Genomic DNA, 15,108 nt, shown 5'->3' with positions numbered 1-15,108 from the left:
AAATGGATTAAACTTTTAATTTTGCTTAACAGTGTATTTTAAACCTAGTTTTGCTAAACTCTGATTAGAACTAACCTTATATTAAATTCTTTCTCTAAATCCTTTCTCTAATTATCTAAATCCAGTCTTTGTTGGTGCAACCTAGTCATGAGGTTTACCCTCGGTTGAGTTTTGCTATTGTCAAAATAAGACATGTCGGTGGCAGAGTAACTGTAAAAGACATGTTTTGTCATCTGTGATCTTTTCATTGAAGACCCAGCTTGTTGCTCTTTAAACAGTGAGTTTACACAGACGGTCATGCCCAGTGAATATTTGTGGCTCACAGCTATTGTGTCAACATATTAGTTATGATGTCATATATGTTCATGGTTATTGCCAACACTGAGCAAGGACAGAAGGAGTGTGTGGTGTCAAGTATTTCCAAATCAGAATGAAAACTGTGGTTACACACCCAAACATCTGACAGTCTGATCACAGCTAAAAACTAGACCAGCATCTTTCTGAGGTACAGCTGGAAATTATACTGACTACCAAAATGTGATCAATAAACAATTAAAGGGTTATTTATTTATTTATTTATGAATTTATTTCAGGTTTTTACATTATCCTGTATATTCCCAGTAGTGTTCCTTATGTATTCTAGTCCAAACAATCAAAACATGCTATTTTCCCCAGTCTTTATGAAAATCTTTCCCCATGTGACCTTATGCAGGTTTCTGCTTGTAACAGCAGAAACGTGCATCAGGTCACATGGGGAAACCTTGTTAACTTTGCAGAAGACGATAACCCAAAAACCCGCAGCCACACTGGCACTGAGGTTTCCACACTGCTTGGTGATGAGTAACTTAAGCGACACATCAACCTGACCTGCTATTATTTTATCAGACATGAACAAAACCACACATAACCTAAACATTACACATGAGTAACATTTCAGATTATGTCCATAGAGCTGAGTTAATAGCCATGTAAAGTGAGCATCTGCCCTGAGACCTCAGAACCCCAGGAGCCCCAGAAGCCCTGGGCTCACTGTTTTGATGATAAAAGCACTGAGGGGCTATTTCAGCTAAAACAGCTTTTACTTGATGTTGTGGCCTGCATGTGATGTGTCCTCACTCAAAAATAGTAGGCTACTTAGTAGGTCATACTTCTGTGATAAATAGCCATTACTATTCTTAGGATGAGTGTTTATAAGACAAAAAGAAAAGAAAATGTTAAATTTAGACTAGAAAAGAAACATCAAAGGTAAATGTTCTAAGAATGGAAACAATTCTAGTTTATGCTAATTTTTGACAATAAAGCTTTGAAATTAATAACTCGGGGAGGCTCCGAGGAAAACATGTTGGGAACCACTGGCCTAAAACTCATATTTCTACATGTATATCTGTTTAAATTAGTACAGACCAAATGACACAGAGAAAACTTGGGGTCATGTTGTATTATTCCAGCCTAGGACACTAATTGGTGTCTGGGTCTTTGTGCACTGTACCTGATGGGAACATGGAGCAGCCTGGGTACACACACAATGTACAGAGGGGGACATTTTTTTGTCCCAGATCCCCCTAATAGGTTAATCCATACATGAGTAGGAAGTACAAGTCCAAAACAGGTTTAGCCTAGCTTAGCCTGAAGAGTGGAATCACTTGGGCACTTAGCTCTGTAAAAAGTAAAAAGAAATGTTTATTTTATGTGAGACTGAGCTCATATAATTGGAAAAAATCTATCGCAGCTGTTCTGAAACAACATCTGTTGCATCTGTCTTGATCTTTTATCCACAGTGGAACCTTTTACTCTAACATTCTTTACTTTATTCTCTTTACATTTTTTGTTTTTCCTGAAAGATATTTTCTTTGGTGTCTTTTAACTCCTCTTGCTGTGTAATATACTGTGCTTGTTTAACACGTACAGTGTTTATATTTTATATTTAATCATGACCCAGTTACTCAAAATAAGTTTGAGCAACACACTCCGAGTAACATTTAGTCCAGTTATATTGAAGTGAAGGCAAGTTAATCTCTTTAAATCTTGACATGCCAAATTTTTTTTTTTTTATTTTGGTGTCAGACGTGTTATGAAACTGGTCCTCCCCCAGCTGAGCTCACTGCTCTGACCTGCCACCCCCTCCACCTGACGTCACACTGGGATCAAATCATGTTATTTAGTGTGTAAATAATTCTAAACCAGGTTTGTTTGTATACTCACAAGTATCTTTTCTCTGGTTAAGCAGCTATTGTTTTGTCAAAGGAGGGAGGGGGGACTAATGGTGCTGTCAGCCAATCAGAGCAGGGACTCATGAATAATGGTATTATTACATTAACAACCCACAAACAGCCTGCTGCATCAGAGGAGGGTGTGGAAACATCTTGAGGTGAAACTGAACAATCAATGGGTGAAAGTGTCACAATGTGCTCCTCTCCTAACTTTTTAGAACATGTCTCAGGCATCAAATTCAGTGTATATTTACTAAAAACAAGTTTATCAATCCACTCTGCTCCTCTACATCTCCTCTCTGTTCTCTGTCACCAGCAACACTGCATGCATCACACTCAAGCATTATCAACTCATCCTCAATTGGCATGAGGGTGAGTACATAATGAATGAATTTTAATTTTTGGGAAAACTATCCCTTTAATAAGATATTCAATGTAGACTTTAGTGTAAACCCATCCATGGATGTATGAGACACACCAGGCTGTTGATGAAGTATAAAGAGGGAGAAAGTCCACACATGGAAGAGGTGGGATGGATGGATGCCTCAAATGAACACAGGACTTTGATCCAGGAGACAGAGGTTTGAGTCCCATTTGAGACTTGTTAATCTCTTGATCTTTGCCCGAACTTGATAAGTTTGGGTCAGGTCATGTCGGGCCTTATTTCTCTCATATTTCACAGACTCTTGTCAGGTTCGGGCAAACAAACAAACAAATAAATAAATATAGTACATATTTATTTATTTGTTTGTTTGTTTGTTTTTGACATTGCCAATTCCAATTCCCTGCATGTATTCTCACTGAAAACTCCTACTGTTTGGTGCATAGAGGGAATGTCAGGCTGTAAATGGGTTCAGGCAGAAATATGTTGATGAGGGTTGGGTTCAGGTGGGTTTTGGACAGAATTTTGTTGTTATTGGGCCTCAATGGGCTCAAAGTTTCAGGCACGGTTAAAGTGCTAATGTAACCCCAGACTTCTTAAAAAGACTTTCAGGCAGTGTCTCTTACAGCTGCTAAAGTGTACATTCAGCATGACATGTTGAGGGGTGGTGACAAAACATAGGTATGTGAGGAGTTGGGACAAGAACTTGTTGTTTGTTTAATACAATATAGTAAATCTGAAAGCAAAAATACATATGAAAGATTAATTTTAGGAGCAAGAATACATCAAACACTTTTGATTGCTTGAATAGCACACAAGTAAGAAGGCAGAAATGCAGCTCCTGTGGTTCCATGACATCCTCCATCAGGTGTAAAGTTTCCAGCCTGGTCTGGCTGTCTGCAGCAGGGTGTCATGCTGATAATCACACTGTGACAGGCTGGGCTCTACTCACAGCAGCGTGGAAGGTCAGACCCCCCAGATAGTTCCTCCTGCTCATTAGCCAGGAGGACTGCTAATCCAGTTAATGCTGCTCTCTGCAGCAGGAGATCATTACTGTGACACACACACACTCAGTCCTGAGCAGCTCTCACTGCCTCCACACTGCACACACAAATCTTTTATTTAAAAATAACACTTCTAATCCATTTAACTTGGATAGCACAAGGCATCCATTCTACAGTGTTGCAAACTAAGAATTAAAAAAAAACCCTGACCTCCAGTTTCTCAACTGATTCATAAAGTGGTACAGGGTCTGTTGAGAATATGAGATGCCATCATTCCTGAACATCATCATCATATGTGATAATAACTGAATAGTCTGCCTGTAATGTAATAACATTGCAATAACTTTATGCTTATATTGTAACAATTTGTTACATTATGAGTTTAGTGGCAGTTTTTTTAAAATAAGAAAAAGAAATAATGTGACATGTGATAACAAATTAAAATATAATGTTTTCAGGGGTGGGAGTAACTAATTACAAATATTAAAATTACAGTAATTAAGTAGTTTTTGGGGGTACTTGTACTTTTAACTCATACTTACGTATGCATTACAAGATGTAATCTCCATAGTTGCTTTTAAAATCATAGTTGAGTACTGAGTACAATTTGAATTCATATCCAAACCTTTCATCAGCATTTTAATAACTAATAAAGTGATCTGATCACAAACAGGGCAATGAAAACAAAGACATAAATGAGAAAAACAAAACAAAACACATTTGGAGTGAGGATGTTAATGATTAGTCATTAATCAATTAATTTAATTAATTAGAAATTTAACCAAGTAAAGATGTATTCATGGATATTTAATCAATATTCATGGCAATAACTGCACCTCATCTGACTTTGTTTTGTCTGGGATAGATTTGTTGAATAAGGAAAGTTAAACATAGACTTAAAATGAGAAAAAAAAGACACAAAACAGAAACATGTTTTGTATCTTATAGATTAATAATTAATCGATTGTAAGTGTTTCCAACTATTATTTAAGGAAAAACCACAAATTTTGCAACCCTAGTTTGGAGAACTAATTGTGACATCAACGATTAAAAGTAACTAATACTCTAAGTAGTTTTTGTGAGAAATACTTCTAACATCAGTACTTGTAACTAAGTATTATTTTCACAGTGTGACAGAACTTGTACTTGAGTAGATTTTCAGTACTCTTTCCACCACTGAATGTGTGAAGATCCAGTCTGTACTTGATATGCACTGTATGTATATCATGTATTTACATGTATAGGGTTGCAATTCCACCTCAATCCAATCCAATCCACCTCAGAAAAAAGGTCAAATTCATAAACAAACTAGAAGCACTCAGAGAGCACACACCTCCACCAAGGCCAAATGACTTATGTCACAACAAGTAAATTGAAATTTAATTTGTGTATCTGCTCCACTAATCTATCCCAACACACCAGATGGTTTGTTGCACAGAACCATCTGGGAAGTTGTTCTTAGAAACTGTTTGGAAATGGACAGGCACTTGGAAAAAAAAAAAAAACACTTGGCAGGTGATTGGATGAACCATCTGTCTATCACATCTAACATGGGCTTACTTCAACCAATCAGATCAAACTCTTGCTGAACTTGGTCAGAGAAGAGTGAAAACATCTTTTCCATGGAGAAAAGCCTTTAATGTTGTTCTTTGCTCTTTTTTCAATGAAGAAATTCTCTCCAGTTCTGATATAACTGATGCTATCACAGTATCTAAGATAACCTCTTCAGGAGCTGACATTGTTTGTTTGAGACGAGTCACTTCCATGGACACTTCTCGTTGTCATCACACCTGAAACCACGCCCATAGTTGCCAGTAGTCCCTCCTAGGATGCTGCAGACACAAACAGATAACTTGAAGCCTGGCAAGATGGATTCTTGCATGATCATGTGAATCCTGCTGCCTCGCAAGGTAAGCTATTCAGATCCGCCGGTTCTTCCTCGGCCTGTGTTACACCCTTCCACCAAGTCTCCTGGAAACTGGAACAGTTGTTTGGCACTAAACTGCCTTGGAAGAGGTAATAATAAATATTGGCAAGCCTAGTTCTGACTATGAAGCTATAGATACAAAATGTTATGTGTGATGTAAACACATTGAATAGTGCAACTAAATATGAAAACTCTGACCTGTATTTCTATCCACAGATAAAAGGTTCTGGATCGTAAAGGTCTTGTATGTCATGTACAACATGCTCTTTCTGAAACAGAAGTATTCATATTTGTTTACACCCAAACTACATTTTGAATTTACTAATTACATGACACTTTGAAAAGTTGGAAAAAACAACTGATTGAGGAAATTTCATCCAATAAATATATTAATAAATAAATAATTCATTTTTTTTATTTGCATTTTTTAAAAGATAAACATACACATCAAGAATGAAAAAGTAAGGGTAAAGAAGGGAATAAATACATAAATTAAACAAAACCAAACACAAGAGCAACAACAACATCCGAAAATAATCCATAATATATAATGATATATAGTAATGATAAAAAATAAGATTCGTAAAAAAAAGTATTTATTTTATAGCATATAATTAAATAAACCAAGAGATTTAAATTTACATTGGAGGATTTATTATATAACAACTGGATACCACAGATACACACAAATACACACACACACAATACCCACATACCTATTTGTACGTGCTTTTATCACTTGACCAAAGTATGTGACTGTGGTTTGCTGTCTGCTCGCCACGTTCTCTCCAACGTCTCCAGGGTGAGTTTTCTTTATACTCACTTTGAATTTGTGACATCTTAAAATATCGAGTTAAAATCTTCCATGAATGTTCTTTCTAGAATTTTGAGTTGTTGTGTCATGTTTGTTTATTTATTCCCAGTCAGCTGAAGATGTAAATAATTCATTTGATGTAAGGTTGAAAACTGACCTGGTAAAATCTGATATGTACCTGGTAAAAATTAACATAAGCTATATATACTGTGTTTATTCATGAATATAGTTCTCACAGTGTAAGGCCTGATGGTGAGATGGCATGACGAAGCAGTCCCTCCATGAAGTTGTGATGTTGCGATCGCAACAGTTCATGCAAATTCAGTTTATCCCTGTGAATTCTTTGTGACCCTGAAATTTTGCCCAAACTCAGCTTTTTTTCAAATTTGACCAATTATCATAGCTTCCTGCAGGTTCTCCTGATCACAGCAGTCCACCACACAAAACATCACACATACATGTCAATGAATCAAATCATTGTTTTGTTTTATTATTTTCAATCTAATTCACATTTAAATTTATTTATTTTATTACAGGTACTGAACAGAACACAACATTTGTGACTGTTATTGACGTTCATGAATGCTCTGTGCACTTGTTTTTCTAATTTTGTGCTTGTTTATAGCTCTGAAAAGATGTTGCTTCTTGTGGCGTGGTTTTAGTGAGGTTATTTAAAAATAGAGTGTTGTTTTGTTCTCTTTGGAACAAGCTGCCTTTGCAACTTGAATTATGCAAATAAATAAATAAATAATAAAATAAAAAAATCTCAACTTTTTGTCTAAATACATTGTAACATGTGTTGCAACTTTTTAGAAAAGCTGCTGTGAAATCAGCCTGTGTCTGTGCTGCTGTGAAGAGAGCTACACTCATGATTAGATGGCAATCTTAAAAATAATGAAGATGAATTGCACATAAGGTTCTTATAAATATCATAAAATGCCTTGTTTCATTTTAAAAAACATTTATTTCATCGTGCTATAACATTTGCGTGGCAGATATTTTGCCTCTCTGCACAGATCACAGTGTGTGTTTATCCTTGAGGTTTGTGATGAATAAACATTTATACCTCTTTAAAACTATTGAAGAAAATGTAAGCTGGCTCAGTGGTTCTAACTGACATCTTTCAGTGTGAAACTCCTGGGTCTGCTCTCCTGAGTCCAAACACATACAAGTGAATTGGTTCGTCTGAGTAGCCAGTACAGGTGTGAATGGGATCAGAGCGTCTGTCAGTCTGTCTATGAGTCATCAGGGATTTCTCCTGGGTGTTCCTCGTCTTTGTCTGTCTCCTGCAACAGGGACTGACTCCAGCCCCCTGCCATTGTGATTATCTGTTGACAGATGCTAAATTTATGACTCACCGTCTCCAAACAAACACCTCCTCATCTTTTCCTCCCTCCTCTTGTGCGCAGTGACACTTCAAACCTCCCTCCTCATCATTTCAGACTCCCTCTTTAATAATCCCTGTCGTCTCTTAATTAGCACTAATGAATGATTTGACTCGAGCTGAATGTTTCAAGCTGTTGTGCAAACACTTGAATTCCTCACATCGAGCTGTCAGTGAAGTGAACACGCAGCAGATTTATGAAACCTGCTCCTTCTCATGTCACATTGCTGCAGTGACATTAAACACACCATCATGTCTGTTCCCCGACTCCACCTGATTCAAGATCAGTTTGCATCCCCAGTGTTTGTATCAAAAAAAGACATGCACTTCCTACAGTGTTGTACGGAGCAGATGAGCAGTACACTCCACCCAACATGTCAGCGTGACACAGCAGGTCAAACCCAGGCTGGTGGTCTCTCTGAGTCAGCACATAACAGCTAACCCCCCCTCTGCAAACTGTATGTCACTCTGACACACTCGGTTAAATATAATTGTCCTGATCAGTCCCTCCAGGATTTTGTGGGCTGTCTTTGGGATTGTTGCAGCCTTCAATGTGTAATTTCATGGCAGCTTTTCTAAAAAATTGCACTGCATGTTGCAATATTTTTAGGCATGTTTTTGTCATTAAATTGTGGTACCCAGTGAAAATTGCAAAATAATGAATATGTAATTCATTACAACCAAAGGCAACTTGTTCTAGAGAGAACAAAACCATACTCTGTTCTGAGTGTTCTAAGTAACCTCACCAAAAACACTCACAAGTACAAGTTCATTTGTAGATGACGAAGTGCACAAAGCATTGATAAACTGTCAGTAACAACAACAAACCTTCTGTGACAAAATAAAAATATATAAATGCAAAAAACTATCGAGTAATAAAACAAAACATTGACTGGGTTCATGAGATGTACATGGCTGATGTCAAATTTGCGGAAAAGTTGCAGAGTTTGGATGAAATTGCAAGGCCACACAGAATTCATGGGGATTGGTTGAAATTGTGTGAATTGTTGCAATCACAACATCACAAGTTCCTGGAGGAACTGAATTTTGTACAACATTGCACTTTTATCCAAATACTGCAACTTGTGCACAAATTTGACCGCTTCCTGTGAGGTCAACTAATAATTGCAGTCCCCTGTGCAAACATACAATTACATCTCAGTGAAACGCTCATTCACTTCCATTGTTTGGGAGATTCTGCAGTGCTGTTTTCCTGTGAAACTCCAGCAGTGTTTTGTGGAATAAAAAACTAAACTTGACTTTCAGTCAGCCTGAGGGTGAAAAGATAATGACTGAATTTTCATTTTTGGGTGAACTATCCCTTTAATGTTCTGTGCACTTTTATATGTTATCATTTTGTGCTTGCTGTTTTGACTGAGTTTGAGCTCCAAAAATATGTTTTTTGGATTTTTTTTTTTTAATCCTAAGACTTTTAGGCAAGGTTGTTTAGAACACTAAGAACAGGCTGCATTTTAATTCTCGCCAGAATAACTTGTCTTTGATTAATAATGAATTATAACAAGAAAAAAAAAAAACACTTTTCTTTGCAATTTTCACTTGCTCCTGCAAATTCATTGCAAAAAATGTCTGAAAACATTACAACATGCATCACAATTGTTTAGAAAAGCCGCAATGAAATCAGACATTTTAGGCTGCAACAATCTGAAAAAAGATCACAAAATCTGCAAAATCCTGGAGGGGCTGCCTAATTAGGGCCTGAGCACCTTCTTCTTTTTCATCCTCTTCAGTTGTATTTTTGAGGGGCTAAACATACTCGATGGTGCATGAAACTTGGCACACATGTTAGTCGCGGTGAAAGATTATGTCTGACATAACATTTGGCAGTGGTCATGGTCAAATGACTTGGCCATGCCCTTTAAACAGCAACCTCTGTGGCACATTCCACCGACCTGCACGAAAATCAGAACACACTTGTATCATGTCCAGATGCACAAAAATGTCCACAGTGACCCACAGTCTACACCCAACAAGAAGCTGGCCATTTTGAATTTGGTGATCTTTGGCATTTTCTATGTGTTGTATTTTAACAAACTCCTCCTACAGAATTCATCATAATGACTTCAAAATCAGTGTGTGCCGTCCAGATTAGTTTGTGATCAAAAGTTATGAAAAGATTTAGCTATCGTTGAACGGTGTAGCTGTGGTGTGGCATTGGATTTTAATGTCTCACCATGACATGTGAAATTGCTGTAGCTTTGTTACACCAAACTTCACACTGTTCTGCCCTGAACACATCTAAATGACATATTCAGTCATAGTCATTGCATTGTATTGCATAGTCATTCCTGCTGGCAACAGGAAATGACATGTTTTGGGCTCCGACATGCTCCTCCTAGCAGTTTGACCATATCCAACTCAAATCTGGTCAGAAAGGCCTCAAGACCTTGGTAAGGCTATATTGTGAAGATTGTGACATATTGTCAAGCAGTGTTGCCATGAAGAAAACACAGAAAGTTGTATTAACTTTGGTGCACATGTTCAAATCTCCCTGAAACTTCATATGGTTGATAACAGTCCAGGCGTGAACATATGATATGACATTCATAGCCCTTTAAAGAGGGCTTTTTTATATTGATGCTAAACAAATTACATTACTTTGATATTGTGATACTTGGATTAGGTTACTGACAACATTTTTTAACAGGTAATTAGTAACTTGGAATGCAGTTTTAAAATAACTCTACCAAAACCTGTAGATACGCCTGCTGAAAGAAAACAGTTCCTACATGAAACTGGAGAAAGAGATCGTGCTGTTTAATACCGTTTAGTTCCATTATATTCAAGAGAAGACAGACATTTTCACAACTCTGCAACTCAACAAAATTGTCTGGATGGATGAAAAGATGAGAGGAAAAAATGGATTTGGGGATGAATGTCCCTTTAAACATTTTAACACCAGAAGTTTGACCAGTTTTGGTACATTTCTGTACACATATCGATTTTGACAGACAGACAAGGGTTTGAATTTTGAAAGGGCTTCCCCGCTATATATGCACTCAAAACAATGCACCATGCGTGTGTTTTAGTAGTTGTGCATGTGAAAGAAACCACCTCAGTCCAAAAACAGTCAATAAAATTTTGTTTCTAAATAAATCTTTGATTGTTTCCTGTCCAGCACTCACTCTGCCATGTTGCCCAAATACATAAATGCACACATTAAGCGAGAGCTAGATAGAGATAGATAATTATTTAGATCAAATGTTTTAAGACTGACAAGGTGTATAATATGAATGTGAGGTCACTGGTTTTCACCAAAGCTTCAAGTAATGAATTCACAAAAGCTTAATTTGCCCATTGCTAGTACACACATTCTCACACTGTGGGGTTAAACCAGCTCTTTTCTCTTATATTAACCACGTGTTTCTTTGTCTTTGACTTACTGTGGTTGTTGGGGGCGGTTCACTTCCTGGTTGAGCAAAAGGTGTGTCTGAGGGGTGGAGCCTCTTAAATATGAAAGCCAGCTCATCAGACCAAACCATGTGCTGCTGAGTCAGAAGGGGGGGTCAGGCTTTAGTTAGTTTTTGCCTTGTATTAGTTGTAGTTGTCGTTCATCTTGTCTTCCCCTTGTGTGTTATTTGGTTTGACTTGGTCACTATATCTGTTCACTGCTGCCTCCACAACAGTGTGTTCCTTCCTCAGCCACAGAGACAGCTGCTCCATGAAAGAGACACTTTATGGACGCACAGGTACGTTCCAGAATTAATTAAATAAAATGTTCTGAGTGTTAATGTTAGAGGTGACAAATGGAGGATAACCTCTTTTACTTTTGTAGCTGTCCCAAATATTGTGGCTCTGACCTGAACTCACGTGTGTATTTAAAGCTTTTGTCCAGTCTGCACAAGACAGACTTCATCATACTCTAATGACAACAAAAAAAATTACATTTTCCACCATTTCCTGTAGTCCACAATGCCCACATCAGCTGTAGCAGGTTTTTACATGAATGTCCTGTTGAAACCAGTGAGACCAAATGTCTCTTTCTACTTCTACTGATTTCTGCCATTTCTCCTCCATTCCTTTGAGTGCTGTAGTAACTTTGACTGAGGTAAATGTGTGAGGCACATTCAGCAAATTGAACTGTTTTTAAAGACACTGCTGAGAACATAAAATTGTTGATAGTTAACTCTAAACATTGCCAAGTTTGTCTTTACCAAATGAATAATTTCACTTCTGAGTCTTGAATCATGTATAAATAAATGAAATTGAGGAGAGGTGACTTTTTAAGACTTCACATAACAATTGGAATATAACTGTAATCGGAATTGTTTGCATAAGTGTATTTAAACTGCATGTTTCATTGATGTCAAAAATAGCACCTGACTTGTGTCAGTTGCTGTGAAAGAGGTCTGAAAGATTATGGAGTGAAGAACTGAGCCTGGCCTCCATGTTCGAAGGAGCCAATCAAGGAGCAAATCCGGTAGCTTGAGGGCACCTCCTGAGGCAGCTGCTGGGGGGTGAGTGTCCCCCTTGCTCTGTATCAGTCACTGTACCAGTTACACAGTTACACAGTTAAGTTATTAAAAGTTTTAGCTATGTTGAAGGAAATCACTGTGGCGTGGTGTCAAGTCTTGATGTTTTGCCATAAAACAGGAAGTTGTAACTTTGCACCTCGTGGTCGAATCCACCCAAAACGTAACATGTTTGATCAGATACCTGGCCTAAACACATCTACGGGACAATATTTGGTCAGTGTAGCAAAATGGCTCCATCGCACCCCTTACAATATTTAAATGAAGTATTATGTATCATGTCCAGGTGTACAAAAAAGCCTCTTGGAGCCACAGCCTAAACCCAACAGGAAGTCGGCCATTTTTGAGTTTCATAGTCAATTTTGGCGCTCTCCACGCACTGTATTTTAACAAACTCCTCCTAGAGAACTGATCAGATTGATTTCAAAATTGGTGTGTGCCAACTAGACTAATTTGTGCTCAAAAGTTATTAAAAGATTTGGCTTCTGTTGAAGGGTGTGGCATTGAGTTTTGACATCTCACCATGAAACAGGAAGTTACTGTAATTTGAGTATAAATGATCCAATCAGCCCCTTCACATGTTTGATAAGAGTCCCTTCATGATTACATTTACATCCCAATCAGGAGTTCTACTCATTGCACCACCTACTGGCAACAGGAAGCAAGCCTCATGTGACAGTTATCATCAGATTTACATGAAATTTTCAGTGTTTGGGTGAACTACCCCTTTATGTTCCTTGAAAGTATTTATTCCAGTTTTGAACAACGAGGTGATGCTGTGTTGAAATAAATAAACTAAATGTTCCGTCTCCTGCTGGCTGTTCACACACATTCAGAATCATTACTGCTTTCACTGTCATCATTTAACAGACGGCTCACTTAGACCTTATAACTATCTGTGTGTTACCATGGTAATACATATGTGACTCACCTGTGCAGCGGCACATGTGATTTACAGGAGGTGGACAGAATAACAGAGACACAGCCAATTATGACATCATCCATCTCATGCAGCCCCTCAGCTTCACACTCTGAAACATGACACTGAACCCCCCCCCCCCACACACACACACCAGTGTCATTTCAGCAGTGCAACACACACTTATTAACATCCACAGCCAGTAAACAGGTATAATGATGGAGTGATGTCTCACACAGCCAGCAGGCAGCTGTTTTGTTCCTCAGTTTTGGGCAGGTCTCAGTGGAGCAGGGAGTTGAGGAAATGCTGGCAGCTGCTTTGGGCCTTAGGTAAGTGGCAGCGTTTAGAGAGAGTGGGTACTGGGACTTTCAAATCACAGTTTGTCCTGTTTTTCTCACAAAATCAGCAAGATTATCACTCCTGTGCCTGGACTGGAGGAAGGCAGCCACACGGATGACGAAAGAAGGAAAAAAAGAGAATATCTGAAAGAAGCTGAATTCATTTAACCTGACATGACAGATGGTTTGTCACACAGAACCATGTGGGAAGCTGTCCATAGAAACTTCTTGGAAAAGGGCAGGCACTTAAAAAATACTTGGCAGGTGAGTGGATGGACCATCTGTCTGTCAAATCTAACTTCAACCAAGCCTGTAGGGAGAAAAGCCTTCAGTGTCGTTCTTTGCTCTTCTTTCAGTGAAGAAATACTCTCCCATTCTGATAGAACTGATGCTATCACAGTATCTACACTAACCTCTTCAGGAGCCACCATTGTTTTGTTTTTTTTGACACAAGTCACTTTCCATGGACACTTCTCGCTGTCTAAAATGCCCACAACTGCCAGTAGTCCCTCCGAGGATGCTGATTGGCTTGTACCACCTCTTGTTTGGACACGAACAAATAGCTTGGAGCCTGGCAAGATGGATTCTGCCTTGCAAGGTAAGGCTTCATTAGCCTGGGAACCAGACGAATCTGCCAAATCAGCTAAAAGTCTGCCAAAGTCAGGCATCAGAAACGCTACAGAACACTGACAAAAAGGTCAGATCATTCACAAAAATATGTTTTGACACATTTTGGATTTCCAGGTAAAATATCACATTCAGGCTTGGGGAGTAACAGATTACATTTAATGGGATTATGTAATCTGGATACAAAAAAGGTAACTGTATTCTATAAGAGTTATGGAAACAAGATGCAATTAGATACATTAAGTAAAAATGGGGATTACTAGTCAGATTAATAATTTAAAATAAAGAACAATATCCTACCATGCACAGTGCACACAGCTGCCAATTCATTATCATGACCTCTAGTGAAGAAATGTTTCACTGGGTGGAAAACATTTACTTAAATCTTAAATCTTTAAATCAATCAATCAATCAATTGCACAAAATAAAGGAAGGAACAGCTGGACAAACTAATAAACATAGCAATGACCATAAAATACTGCAATGATGAATCTGTTATTAATCCACTAATAAATTAATCTGCATCTATTTTGATGATCGATTAATCAGTTTGAGTCATTTTTAAGAAAATATGCCCAAATTCTCTGATTTCAGCTTCTTAAATTTGAATATTTTCAGGTTTCTTTACTCCTCTGTGACAGTAAACCAAATATCTTTGAGTTGTGGCCAAAACAAGACATTAGAGGACATCATCTTGGACTTTGGTCAACATCAGGCTCGGGGTGGCCATAGGGAGTACCGGGGAAATCACCGAACGGCCGCTGTGCTCTTGGGCCGCGGCGGCCGCGGCGCCATAAAAACCAAGCCATTATTCTAGTAAAAATGCCGTATCGGAGAAACGGAAAAACGCTTTTTTACGCGCACGCGCGTGCATGAGGGCTGGTCTGGTGAAATCCCCGGGCTGAAAATGAGTCCCACCCCGACCCTGGTCAACATTTTTCATTTTCTGACATTTTATGGACCAAACAACTAATCGATCAATCGAGAATGAAAATAATTGTTAGTTGCAGCCC

This window comes from Lutjanus erythropterus, chromosome 20, assembly GCF_056507025.1.
Source record: "Lutjanus erythropterus isolate fLutEry1 chromosome 20, fLutEry1.hap2, whole genome shotgun sequence".
In the NCBI taxonomy this organism is placed as follows: Eukaryota; Metazoa; Chordata; class Actinopteri; order Lutjaniformes; family Lutjanidae; genus Lutjanus; species Lutjanus erythropterus.
This window is presented reverse-complemented; position numbering follows the sequence as displayed.